At 40.4% G+C, this 13834-nt stretch overlaps 1 protein-coding gene across 2 annotated transcripts in view; it reads left to right on the top strand.

Annotated features, from left to right (window-relative positions):
- The window catches only part of PCGF5 (polycomb group ring finger 5), a 116903-nt gene that overhangs the window by 27502 nt on the left and 75567 nt on the right, over nt 1-13834 (top strand). The window lies entirely within an intron of this gene.

Here is a 13834-nt window from a genome sequence, read left to right as displayed (position 1 = left end):
TTGCCTCTAGAAACAGTGTTATTAATATTATAAATGATGGCTTTCCCAGGCCAGCCCACACCGCTCCTATCTGGTATGTGGTCTGTCATCAGTCTAACCATCCCTCCATCCATCAGCTACCTAATAAGTTCCTACTACGTGCCAAGCACCATGCCCTGCATCAGACTGCATCTGAACCAGTTTTGATATATTTACAGTTAATAGAGATGAAAGGCACAGTATGTTAACATTTTGACAACCCCCATCAGCTTAATGAGATATTGGCTTTTTAATTTGTTTCCTGTAAAATACTCCCACAAATATTTGTGGGTGAGCTGCTGGCTCTTCACTAGGAATAATGGAGTGAGCATGATGCCCCCTGCCTCTAAGTTGCTTAACAGCAGAACCTGAAGAAAAGCAGGTTTGATTAAAGAATGGAGAGGTAGGTACCAATGTTTTCTGAAGCACTTTCTGAGCCTTTTCAAAGACTTTTTTATGCTAATGAAACTAATGCTTTATTGTGCCCCAGTCCCCTTCAAAACTGAACATCCGGAAAGGGATGATGACTTCTGTGAGAGGTGGCGCTGGATGTCGTAAATATGACTCTTAAGCTTATCAGCTGTGATGGGGCTTTTTTCTTTCTTTCTTTCTTTTTTTAATGAGAGAGAACCTTTCTGAGACCTTTGAATGAGAGTAAATGAGAGTGGAAGGAGAAAGGAGTTAGGCAGAGTGTGTTTCCTGGTATGAGATGCAACTAGCAAAAAAGGGGAAGCCTGCTCAGAGCCTCGGACTGAGCTAGCACACTTGGCTGCTTCCTCGCGGCAGTCCCTTCGTCACGGGACTGTGCAGTTGGCTACGAGAAAGTCTTGATAACAGCCTGTGAGGGGCTGCATGACCTCACCTCCTGCCTGCCCCCTCTTCCTCTCTCTGTGCCAACTTGAGCACCGTCCTGCCTCTGTGCCTTTGCATGTGCCATGCGCTCTGCCTGGTCTACTGTTCCCCGTTACCTGCACTGTTTAACCCCTCACCTTGTTCATGTCTCTGCTCTGTGTCATCTGATTAGAGTCCTCCGGCCTCCTGTTTTAAATAGCACTCCCTCACTGTCCCTCTCAGCTTTATTTTTCTTTATAGCATTTGACTACCACCTGGCATTGTTTATTTGTTTATCATCTGTTTCCTTCTAGGAGAATATAAGCACCATGAGGTCTGCTTCACTGCTCTATTTCCTGTGCCAAGAACGCCTCTTGCACATTGTACAAGGAATTAGGAGGCGCACTTTCACAGAAGAGGCTTTTCACCTAGAAAATTCTTTTTCCTAAAGCTCTTTTAAAGAGGAGGGGTTTTTTTTTTTCTTTTTTTTTTTCTTTTTCAGCCTGTAACTTACTTGCACTCAATTTCAAGACCACTCTAGGTAGGGGAGGGCGCAGTAGGTAGTGGTATTCTAATTATCCTACTAGAAGGTTGTGGGATGGGTACTGTTTAATTGCATTACTTTTTGATTTTTCACTCTTTTTTTTTCTATTTCCAACTTTTTATTTTGCGAGTTCAAAGTCTAGAGAAGAGTTGCCAGAATAGTTCAATGAACACCCATATATACCTTTCACTTAGGTGTGCCACTTATTAACATTTTGCCACGTTTGCTTTATCTCTCTGTATATACATATTATTACAGTTCTCACTGAACTGTTGAAGAATACGTTGCAGATATGACCCTTTACCTCTCAATACTTTAGTTTGTATCACCTAAGAAGGAGATATAGTTACCATATTCAGGAAGTGTAACATTGATACAATAGCATTAGCTAATGTGCAGATTTCTCTCAATGATGTCCTTTATAACAATAATATCCATGTAACAACAGGAAGGAAGTTTCAATCCAGGAAACAGTCCAGGATCACACATTCCATTTAGTTATCATGTCTCTTTAATCTGTCTGTTTTTCTTTGTCTTTCATTAACATTTTAATGTCTAACATTAACATTTTTGAAAAGTACAGGCCATTTGTTTTGTAAAATGTCCCTCAATGTGGGCTTATTTGTGTTTCTTTATGATTAGGGTCAGGTTATGCATTTGGGGGCAGATGTATTGCATGAGTACTGTTGTAGCCTGCTAAGTGCATCACCTCAGCAGGTGCATGATGTCAGGTGGCCCTCTTCCTAGGGATGTTAAATTTGATCACTTAGTTTAGGTAGTGTCCAGTAGATTTCTCCACTGTAAAGTTATCTTTTTCTTTCTGTAATTCATAAATTATATATGGAGAGATCTGAAAAACTATGTGAATATCCTAGTCCCCCAACAGACTTTAACCTAATGGTTTTAGGATGCCTGGAAACTCTTGCCTGAATCCTTTATAATGACGGTGGTTGCAAAAATGATGATTTTCTAACTCTTTCATTCCTTGTATAGTTATAAATTTGCCTTCTGTTGTAAAGAAGAGCTTCCACTTACCCCGTTCATTTGTTTGTTTATTAAAAACATGGACTCATGGCTTCTTTTCTTTAAATTCAGTGTGTTATTCCTTACTGTCATTCGTTTTCATGCTTATATTGTCCTAGACTTGGCCTAACTGCACTGATCCCTAGCATGTGGGGAGAAATGCCTAGTCCCAGGAGTAAGAAAAGGATTTAGTACACTCAACAGTGCTTCTGAAATTTTAGTTGTGTATGAATTACCTGGTATCCCAGATTCTGCATTCCTAGCAAGCTCCCTGGTGATGTTGATGCTGACGATCTGTGGATGGCAGGTGAAGGCGCAGAGGTGTAGGAGTCTGTAGGCTGACCTGGAAGACGTAAAACTGTCTTGCTCTCCCTGTATGACCATGAAAAAGTCACTTTATTAATGTGGAAGGGACTGATCTTTTGAAGAGTGTATGAGTGTATGGTAGACATGGAGGAGAGAAGAGCCATGCCCTTGCTGCTTGATTCCCAGAAATTGTGGTCATGAGGAACCTTGTATTCCTCTCACTCTTCTTACTTTTGCATTTCCCTAGAAATTCTGACCTACCCAGGAGCTGGCTTCAGCTCCTGATTCCTGGGATCAGGGGAGATAGGGACAGCCTCAGTGGAGGATATCTCTACTGGTGTTCTGCACTAGTTGGATGGAACTTTATTGATACAAAGGGGACATCGGTAGTTTGACCTCTCCTTATAAAAAAATAGATGTTCAATTTTTTTTTTCTTTTTCTGCTCTGTGGAACTGGTAGATTTCAGCGGCTTTTAATCAAATAATTTCCTTTTTGCCATTAAAAGCTGTTTCTAGATAGATTATTGTTGGCACTCTGGCCATCCGTGGTTTGAGAGCATTACATGCAGAAAAGTTCCAAATGTATGTTTTGTATTGCTTAGTAATCTTGTTTAATCTATTTACATTTTTCTCAGTAATCTTTTTTTTTCCTGACGTCATTTCATTAACTCACCTGTCATCTGACTTTTATATTTCCCCTTACGTCATTCTGCTAAGAATTGATGGCATCTTCCTTATAGAGGAAGAGAACTTTACAAGTGTGGGAATCTCCCTATGGCAGTCATAGAGGATGTGTCACAATCCAGAGGATATGCCTCATGTTATAGACTGAATGTTTGTGTCCACATTCACCTGTTGAAATCCTATCCCCCAATATGAGGGTATTAAAAGCAGGCCTCTGGTGGGAATTAAGATCAGATGAACATGGATCCCTGATGAGTGGATTTGTGCCTTTATAAGAAGCACAAGAGAGCTTGCTTTCTCTTGTGAGGATAGAACAGTAAACCATCTGCAAACGAGAAGAGAACTCTCACCAGAACCCAGCCATGGTGCCACCCTAATCTCAGACTTCCAGCCTCAAGAACACTGAGAAATAAGTTTCTGTTGTTTATAAGCCACCCAGTTAATGGTATTTTGTTATAGCAGCCTGAAATAAGATACCTGCTGATAGCAAATTATAGACCTCCTCATTTAGCAGTTACTGATCAGCCTTGGGAAGTGAGTGAATGTGGAGCCAGTGTGCACACACCAACTCATTTAACAGAATCTGGAAGATTTTGAAAATGAGTGTGTGTGTGTGTCTGTTTCAATTTCTACCATTTGTACCTTTTGCTGTTTCTCACATTTAAGGAGATAAGTGATGATAGCATTAGATTTCAGTAAAGCCTGGGCTCTTTCTGACTTATGAATGATTTACAACTTTGTACATCCCAGGGCTCTCCCTTAGCTCCCCCTTCTTTCTGGGAGGCTGGACCCCACTTCCCTGCTGAGGTTGCTTCGCCCTCTTCCCTTCATTGCAAGGAATCTGCCTGCTGCTAGAGCCCCTTTCTCTGCGAGAGAGGGCTCTCGCTCGTGTGATCCCCTCCTGGCCATGGCGCATACTTACGTGCTCATGGACTGTGTGGAGTTAGCAGGGGTTTTATTCTGAGTGACGCGTGTATTACAGAAGGGTGTTTAATATAGCCACACTCTGAAAACATTACATCTAAGAGCTAACCTGGCAGTCTCCCAGTGAGATGCATCAACAAGTGGGTACCTTTTAAGTTGTCTTTGTTAGAAGATGCCACCTGAGGATTTCTAATATCAAACTGTGTAATTGGCTTAGCCTGGTAAGACATGATTGTCCCACGGAGGGTCCATGGTTGCCATAGAAGCACGGGGCCAGCAGAACCTGCGGTCTGTGCAGCCACCACTAGGGTATTCAGGGGCTTGGCCATGGCTGGGTGCCCAGGCCCTGTGGAAAGCAGAAGGGCTGTTTCAGTGCCTAGTGCTAGACACCTGCTACCAATTAGACCACACCTGCTTTCTGCTGTTTCGTCCCTCCCCTTCTCTCTCTGTGAGCTTTTCTTAAAAACAAAAACAACCAAAAACCAAAAAACTGAAAATCAGGATTGTTTCAGATTCTGACCCAGATCTTTCTGTATCTTTGTAACCTCTCAAAACTGTGTTTGAATTCTGGTGATGGTCAGAGAGCAAGTTCCACCTCATTCAAATGTAAAAGAATAAACAGCACAGTCTGACATGGAAAAACTCTCAGACAGGAGAGCTGCTTCCCCAAAACCTCTGTAGGGCAATGGCAGCATCCCTCACAGTGCCCCAAACAGTGTTTAATGCGTCTGTACTAGAAGTGTTTGTTAAATAAATGATCCGAGCAAATAAAAAAAAAAAAAGGCAACTGTGTGCATTTTAGTTTCATTTCCCATCTTATCAGCCTTTGCAAAACATCATTTTGATTCCAACAAACCAGGATGCCTCATTCTGTTTCCAAGGCTGTGGTTGCACACTGCTCGAATGTCAGCCCCTGGCTGTTTACATACACACATATGCATAGACTGGCAATATCCAGACACAGAATCATGCCTGCTTAGTTGGCATAATTAGCTGGGGAAATTGGTTGTGAGGTTGAGAAATACTCTTGAAGTTATGTGCGCCACTACTTTTACCCGGAAAGTCTTGAGATAATTTCTCAGGTGTCCCTTCATGACAGCGTGCTGCATTCATTCTACTTTATGTATTGCTGTGAGATTGTTGTAAGTTCAGCCAGCATGTATTGAGCATCTGCTAGGTTCACAGACCTGCACTGGTTCCTGCCTGTCCCTGCCTTCAGGGTGTTTGCCAGCTGCCCTGCATAAACACGGAACATCAGTATTCATGCTACATTAGTTAAGTATCAGGTGCGTGGGTCTCCAGCAGTTCTCAGGAAAGAGAGACTCAGATGAGGTGGAAAGGCTGAAAGAAGAAACAGTTTGAGAAGAGGGAGAACTGCAGTTGGCCTTCCTGGATGGTGAGGAGGAGGAGGAAAGAGGGCATTCCATTTGGTGGGGAGCAGTATAAATAAGCAAAAGTTTTCACTTTGTGTTTGCCGGACGACGAGTAGCCTGCCCAAGCTGCAGAGCAGAGGTGCTGTGTGGGAGAGAGTGGAGAAAGGGTGAGGGAGCTTGTCTGGTGCCAGGCCCCCGAGGCGCTACGCTGGTTGCCACAGAGGAAAGTCATCTGGAAGGTGGCGGGGCAGCACCGGTGGTCCTGGAGCCACCCTGCTGGGTTCCATGCCTGCCTCCATCCATCATGAGCTGTGTGATCCTGGTTGTCATGCAAACTCTCTGTGCCGTGGTTTCACTTGGTGAACAAGGACAGTGATTTTTTTTCATCTCACTGGGTTGCTGTAAGGAATGAGAAATCATAATCACATAAAGTACTTAGCACCGTGCTGGGTACTTGGTAGAGCTCATCACATGATCCACGGTTGGCCACGGGAGAGAAGCAGTGGCTTCAGAAGGCTGACTCTGACCTGATGGGCAGGTTTAATGAAGCTTGAGGAGGACTGGTAGAGCTGCGTTTTGCCTGGATGGCATCTGAGATAGGATTTAAAGGTGTCCCCTGAATTCCAGCCTCTCTGCGTGAGAAGGCACGTGCAGAGGATGACGTGTTGACTGAGGCCACTCTGTTTCCGTCACATCTCCAGTTCACACATTTTTAGGAATGATCATGCTTGACCGTCACTCAGAAATGATTTCGTCAGAGTAATTGGCAGTGTCCCCTAATAGCCACAGAGAACTCTTAATGCTGGTCAGTTAGAGGAGGTGAGTTATTGGGCCAGGAGTAACTGGAAGTTTGTTTGTTTGGTGTTTGTTTTGTTTCATGGCTAGTATTTTATATTGTGCTGACAGGGATGAGATGGAGAATTGAATCTAAATAAATTGAAGTGGAAAATAACTATGAATATCCCTACGAGAGTTGCAATGTCTGACTTGAGTAACTCACGTGTGCTAATTCTGTTTGTTGTATTTACACTCTGAGTGGATAAGAAAGTGGAAGGCAGCTCTCCAGAGGAAAGTAGGAATTCGGTCTCATACTTTTCTTTGAAGCTCTTCTTTCTTTTAACTCTAAGCTTTTTAGCTGAAAGTAAGTTAAATTCATCTGTGTAGCAGGAGGTTTGAATTTTTACTGAACCTGATGTCTCCTGTCTTTGAAAAGATAGGAATAAGCTGCACTTCAGTTCTCTCTTCATGGTAGAAACTGTATGAAACATTTAAGGGCATGAGTGTAACACTCCTTGAAGAAACAGTGTCCTCAAGGGATAACACTACAAAACGCTCACACTTCTGTTTATCACAGTCAGTTTTACTTCCTAAGTGCTACTTGGTCTATATTTTGATTCTATATATTATAGATGTCACCATATGTGATATAGAGTGTTCTTATATACAATTTAAGTGGTTTCAAGGGTCAGGGTTTACAGAGGCTAGCAGTTGTGGCATAGCAGCCCAAATGTAATGCTGTGCACTGGCTGACACCATCAGCTGTTAATTAGGCTTGATGGTATTTGTGTCCTATAAAACATATAAGAGATAATCAGTTAAAACTTAGCGTGACTCTAATGTTTGAAGAAAAACGTCTCTCTAGTTCTTAGTCTGTGCAGCCTTTAAAATATACCATGCATATATGTGAGTACATGTAAGTATATATGTATGTTTATGTGTACATGTATCAAGTAATTTCTGTAACTATTTGGATATATGTAGCACAGATTAGTTCTATGCCAGATATGGTAAGTATCAGTCTATATCAGATTCTTTTGAACTGAATGACAAGAATATCTAGAATTGAGTGCAGTATAAATTGATTTTAAAATAACCATATTCTAGGGGGTGGGTATACCTCAGTGGGAGAGTGCATGCTTAGCAAACATGAAGTCCTGAGTTCAATCCTCAATACCTCCATTAAAAGTAAATAAAATAACCATATTCTGGCTTGTACACTTAGGAAAATTACATTGATATAAATAGGGATTCACTACTCTGCCCTTTCTATTCGGTTCAGTCAACTCCATTCCTTTCTCATCTTCCTCAGGCCCCAGTATAATCACCCTTAACCTCCTCTCAGCTCCATTCCTGCACCACACAGTGTCTGCAGTCCTTTTGCCTTTTGATCAGACCATTCATCATTTGCCCTGCTCCTTCCCCAGCGTGGCTGTGCAAATCAGTATGACTAGAAATGTGGTATCCAGTTCAGCTGGGATCTCAGTGCTAGGTTTTTATTCATTTGTTTGTTTTTAAGTCCTTCTGTATTCTCTGGGCAAATTCTCTCTCATGATCCCAAATTTGACCAGCCTCTTAACTTCCTTAACCCAGTGGTAGTTGAGTGGTGGTGCCTTCTGGTGGAAACATCCCTGGAGAGAATTTCCCCTCCCCTACAATGGGCAGTTCTGCAGCTCCCATCACCACCCCTGTCGGCAGGTGGCCGTCTTCTCTCTGAGCCTCTGCGTCTTCACATAGCGTTCTCCCTATTTATCTGTCCCCTGTTCTTATACCCTAGTCCTATTAAATTAAGGGCCCAGCTAGCTAGTATGACCTTCTTGTAACTTGATTATACCATCAAAGACTTTGTAGCCAAATAAGGTCACATTCACAGATTCCAGGCTTGAGATATATATATCTCAAATACATATATATATATATGTATTATCTTTTGGGGGACACAATTCAGCCTACAACAGGCATTTGGAATAAATCTCTATGATATTTAACACTTAATGTGGCATATTAAAATAATGAAGTTAATGAATAAAGTACAAAAGTGGGAAATGTGCACATTGTTGCTGAATATGGGTATAATAAATGTCAACTCTTACAAGCTAAATTCTATTTATTCAGTTTTATCAGTGACTAGTTTATCATTGGATACTTCTGAAGTGAATTACCTTAACTTGTATGATGTAGAGACTTTATACAAGCACTCATGCCTATGCTAATAAGTTCGCTTTCTAATTACAGAAATTCTTTCCTTTTCTAGTAGAAATAAGTACTCCACTTAAAACTTCAGACTTCATTGGTAAAGAGGCTTAAGGAACAAATTATTCAGGAAATACTGTAAAGGAGATGGAAATCTACTGATTTATAATCATCAAGTTCCAATTAACTTCCTTGTCAGTATTTGTGATAAGTATCATCCTTTTAAAATTTAGGAAGTGAAACACCATTGTAAGTTGTTCAAGTCAAGAACAATTCTTTTTTAAAAAAAAAATTTTATTGAAGTGTAGTTGATTTACAATGTTAGTTTCAGGTGTACAGCAAAGTGATTCAGTTATACATATATATACATATATATATTTTTTCAGATTCTTTCCCATTACAGCTCATTATAAGAAACTGAATATAATCCCTGTGCTATATATATGGTAGGTCCTTGTTGTTCATCTGTTTTATATGTAGTAATGTGTCTGTTAATCCCCAACCCCTAATTTATCCCTTCCCGCCCTTTCCTTTTTGGTAACCACAGTTTAAAGAACAGTTTTTGACAAAATTTGCCTTTTAAAAGCCAAAGTGGATGTATGTAATTACTGCTTTTCCTTGGACTTTTCTGCTTTTTTTTTTTAATTTAGTACATTAAAATGCCAATATTCACATGATCTAATATCAAAGCCTCCTCTTTTATATTTCAACAATATAGGTAGTGAATGGTTCTCAGTCTTGCTGACTTGTGTGGAAAGCACTTGGAAACTCTTTTCCCCTGTTCACAGATTCTTCTTGATTTACAGGTAACAGTCATCCAGAAAGCTCAGAGGAAGGGTATGTCACCAGTACTTGGGCTGTGTAAATTCCTTCGTTTAGCGTCATGGAAATAGAAGCATCCCACCTTCTCCTTACTCTGTGGGGCCAGATCTAGTTCCATAGCCACAGTATCCTTATTTCAAATGTGCCCTGTCTTGTTGCAGCTGTTGTCCTTCAAAGGAGGAAGGAGATGGGATGGTGAACTCTCACCACCCTGTCATTTAGGGCTTCCTCTCAGACCAGGATCCAGGCTGCCAAAGCTGGCCTCAGTGAGGCTGGAGTGGACAGGTACACGCACCCCAGCGTGGTGTCCCAGGGCTGGGCCAGCTTGCAGCACTGTCTGTAAGTATGTAAGCAGGTAGCCTTCCCCTTGAAGACCTGTGTTTTCTCTTAGATCAGGACTCTAGAATTCCAGGTAGAAAGGAGAAATGCTTTAAATGCCACTGGGATGATTTGGTGTTTTGACATCAAAGGTCAGAGACTAAGCCTGCTCTTTGACAAACAGGAGAGAATGTTTTTATTTGATATTCCTTTTCTCTTTGTTGGTAAAATTTCTCCATCGTGACTTGGGAGAAACATCAGATTATTCAAACATTTACAAAGAAGAATAAAAGATATCTTCTAACTCACCTAGCTGTTTGATTATGATGATGACAGTACCACCACCTCTGTATTCTACTCATTGCCTGGAAAATGGAAATATTAGATTAAGACATTGCACTAAAAGTGTTCAGGTTTGAGACTGTCATCAAAAGCTTATTGCAGTTATAGAGATTCTCAACTCTGGGATACAGGGAAGTTAAAATTGTTATCATTTACGCATGTTTACAGAGAGATTCTCTAGGTCAGGAGCCAGCAGACTACCACCCAATGGCCAAATCTGGCTCGCTGCCTCCTTCTTAAATAAAGTTTTATTGGAACACAACAACATCCATTTGTTTACATATTATTCTTGGCAGCTTTTGCCATATATGGGCATAGTCGAATGGTTGCAACAGAAATCCTATGGACCACAAAACCTCAAATGTTGCCACCTAACTCATTACAGATACAATTTGCTCTGGGTAATGCTTCCAAATTGTACAACCATATAATTGAAGATCTTCAAGGCCCATTGGAGATGATGTATCAAGGGTCTTGCTGTTTCCTCTTCCTTTTTTTTTTTTAAAGGAAGATTTTCCCCCCAAACTTTACTTATTGTGATAAAATAAATGTAATGCAAATTTTACCATTTAACCATTTTTAAGTGTTCAGCGGTTCACAGTTCAGTGGCATTAAGTACATTCATATTGTAAGATCGTCACCATCCATCTCCAGAAATTCTTCATCTTCCCAAACTGAAACTCTATACTCATTAAACAATAATCCGCTGCTCCCACTGCCCTCTCTTCCCCAGCCCCAGTCCCCGTCAACCACCATTCTACTTTCTGTCTCCATGAATTTGACTACTCTAGGTACCTTATGTAAGTGGAATAATACAATATTTGTCCTTTGTGACTAGCTTATCCATATCTTTTTTAAAATCGAAGTATAGTCAGTTTACAATGTTGTGTTAGTTTCTGGTGTACAATGTAGTAATTAAGTTGTGTGTGTGTGTGTGTGTGTGTATATATATATATATATATTCCTTTTCATGTTCTTTCTCATCGTAGGCTGTTACAAGGTATTAACGATAGTTCCCTGTGCTATACAATAGGACCTTGTTGCTTATCTGTTTTATATATAGTAGTTACCATCTGCAAATCCCAAACTCCCAATCTATCCCTCCACCACCCCTTCTTTCCCCCTAGTAACTGTAAGTTTTTATCCTAACTTTTTTATTGAAGGAAATATGCTTTACAGAAACAGGAAAACCCTAGCCTTGTCCCTGACTGATTCACCACTTGTCTTGGCCCAGGGTAAGCTGATCACCTTTCCTTAATGTCCTCAGCTCTATGACGGTACCTTTTAGTATTTTCCTTTGAAGAATATAATACAGTGTCATGATATTAGTCAATTAAAATTTAAAAAGAGACGATCTTAAAAATATTAATTTTGTGAATCAGGTATTTGGTTCCAGTATTTTGGTACAAGGGAACACAAATTAATACTCAGGAAGTAAGTTTGTGGGCCTTGGAATCAGAGCCAGAGATGAAGGTTGTTAATTCAGGGCCTGTGGACCACTCCTGGGTAGGATCACATGGATTTCATAGTTTGCTGGACTCAGTGTCTCCCTGGCCTGTGTTGCCTCCCCACTGCCCACCTCTTGGCCTTTGCACCTCCCTTTTTGTGCTCCTTGCTAATCATTATTTTTCTCTCTACACAAAGTTATTCCAGATGTGGTTGTTTGATAATTGATTGTTTTAATTTACTAAATATGTCACATTTCAGTCCTACCTCCCTAGACTGTATATACATAGGTCACTCAATTGGAGTTTTAAAGGTTCATAAAACTCCTTACACTGCTGTGTACATCCTATTTCTTGATTTCATCTTGATGAGTAATTTAAGCTATGATTTTCATATTTTGCACATTTACCATCTAGAGAGTAATCTTTTTTTAAAAAATTCTTGTAGGAGGAGGAAGGGTACCTGGCAGGAAAGTTAGGTAACTAACTGTTACTTCCTAAAAGCAAATAAATTGTATGTAGGCATTTGTTCCAAGTACTTGTCACCAGGCCTTAAATTAGGTCCTATGTTTCATTGTTGTTTTGTCCAACAACAGAACTTAAGAAGTTATTAAAATTAATTCAGCAAGCATTTGTTTGCTTACTATGTACTAAGTGCATTACTTGTATTATCTCATATAATCCTCATAAAAACACCTTTCAGATAGGTACTTTTATTATATCCATTTAGGCAGTGAGAAAACTGAGACAGAAAACAGTTCTTTGCCCTAGAACACAGAGCCAGTAAGAGATTATGCCCACATATGAACATGGGCAGTCAGCTGCAAAGTCAGAATTCGTTTATTAGTTAGTACATTCCTTCCTTCCTTCCTTCCTTCCACAAATGTTTGATGAGAGCCTATTATGTTTTAGACTTGATTCAAGGGGTACAGCTCTAATGATAAAATCCTTGCCCTCGTGGGATTTATGCTGTGTTAACTATGTTCTGTGCAGCCATCTTGCATTCTCACTCATCATTTAATCTAAGGTGCTTTGATGCTGGTGCTTTTTTCAGTTTCTTATCAGAAAGGTATCCAAGGAAGGTTTGATAACCAGCAGGAGTTTTTCCAGTCATCTGGGAAAACCCCTTTCAACAGACAGAAATGAAGAAACCATTGAAGGCAAATACTGTTTCTCTCCCCTTGAACTATCAAGAACAAGTTCTCACAGCTTCTGAGACTACTGTAGGGTTTATCAACATGAAGGTCAAGAATTAAGAATGTCTATCTTATGTGATAGTCGCCCCCTACCCTGCCTTTAATTCAGGCCAGCTTTCTCTTAGCTTTTCTGCAAACCTGGACAAATAAGAATCAGTATCTCAGTCATAAAGTCTATTTTAATAGTTTAAGACAGTATGAAGATACTAGTTTGCCTTTTGTTTTCAGAAGGTTTTTTGTTTTTGTTTTTGGTCCAAGAGGGAATTGTGAAATACGAGAGGGAAGATCCTCTTTGGTGGTTTGGCAGCCTCCTCTTTCAGATACAGTTTCCTTCCTCCCTTCCTTCCTCCCACTGGCTCCCCAGCCCCTCAGCCAGCAAAGTGTTACAGTTAATACCGTGCTGAAGTGTTAACTCCTAACCAGAGCCTCAGGTCCTTCGCTGGCTGTTCTCCCTGCCTGTGGACTAAGAATCCTAGTAATCCTGGTGAGCTGAGAACTGGTATCTCAAGAGATGGCCCATAAGGGCTTACTTTCGACCCCACCTAGGGAATTTGCATTTTAATGGAAAACATTTTTGCTACCCCTTTATTTGAGGTGAATGAATAAAGATTTAACATACTAATTCTACAATGTTGAACTAAGCCAAATTATTAAACATTTTTGTGGAACCAGTTTTCTTTGTACAACTTTGAATTGCTCAGTGAAATAGTTAGGTTTCCTCATCATAGTTTTTAAAACTTGAGTGTGATGAATATGGAGTTCAGAGGAAGGAGTACTTTCTGACCGTTGTGTGCCTTACTATTTGCTGTGTCCCGGTTCTCTCCTGCCAGGAGTGTCTCATTCATTCTACAAACATTCTTTGGGTATATCTTAATAACAGAACTTCTGCTGGTGGGACAGAATTATTTAGGTACTATTCAGCTGCTGGTGGTCCACAAAATTTCTGCCTACATCTCATGTTCTTGAAGTCCTTTATGGTTTACAATTTAAAAAACACTTCTGATGTATCTCATTTGAACTTATATATGCTCATTATAA

The sequence above is a fragment of the Camelus ferus genome, chromosome 11, assembly GCF_009834535.1.
Source record: "Camelus ferus isolate YT-003-E chromosome 11, BCGSAC_Cfer_1.0, whole genome shotgun sequence".
NCBI lineage: Eukaryota > Metazoa > Chordata > Mammalia > Artiodactyla > Camelidae > Camelus > Camelus ferus.
This window is presented reverse-complemented; position numbering and strand designations above follow the sequence as displayed.